Below are 929 nucleotides of genomic sequence, written 5' to 3'. Positions count from 1 at the left end.
GCTTTTGCTCTGGGCACTTCAGAAGTGGCAGTTGAATTTGGGTCTTTTTGTATCTTATTGTTCATAATTTGCCCCAACTTTGCATGCATACAGTTACTTTTATTCCCTTATAGTTTCTTTGCAATCTGTTGCTGAAGGAGACATTTGTCCAGGTGGAAGCTCTGCAGTAAAGGGTCCCTGGTTCTAGCTTGTCTCAAAAACATTCAGTTCAGTTCAGTCACTTAGTCATGTCTGACTCTTTGCGACCCCACGGACTACAGCTCACCAGGCCTCCCTGTCCATCACCAACTTCCTGTATTTACTCAAACTCATGTCCGCTGAATCGGAGATACCATCCAACCATCTCATCCTCTGTTGTCCCCTTCTCCTCTCATCTTCAATCTTTCCCAGCATCAGGGCCTTTTCAAATGAGTCAGTTCTCATCAGGTGGCCAAAGTATTGGAGTTTCAGCTTCAGCATCAGTCCTTCCAGTGAATATTCAGGACGGATTTCCTTTAGGGTGGACTGGTTGGATCTCCTTGCAGTCCAAGGAACTCTCAAGAGTCTTCTCCAACACCACAGTTCAAAAGCAACAATTCTTCAAATCTTCGAATTGATCCAAAGAATTGACCAATTAATCAATTAGATTTGGACTGTGTCAATTCTTCAAAAGCATTAGTATGTAAAAAAGAAATCACCATGCAAGGAAAGGTAGCTAAGCAAAAAATATATATTTAACTATGCAACTCTCAAAAGATCAGTTCTAATCTATCATTTGAACATGACAGCTACAGTAATGACTGTCTACATACAAAAGCACCAAGCTAGGGGCTGGTATTGTTGTTTAGTTGCTAAGTCATGTCTGATTCTTTTGCAGCCACATGGACTGTAACCTACCAGGTTCCTCTGTCCATGGGATTTTCCAGGCAAGAATACTGAAGTATGTTGCC

Source organism: Ovis aries, chromosome 26 (assembly GCF_016772045.2).
Source record: "Ovis aries strain OAR_USU_Benz2616 breed Rambouillet chromosome 26, ARS-UI_Ramb_v3.0, whole genome shotgun sequence".
Lineage (NCBI taxonomy): Eukaryota > Metazoa > Chordata > Mammalia > Artiodactyla > Bovidae > Ovis > Ovis aries.
This window is presented reverse-complemented; position numbering follows the sequence as displayed.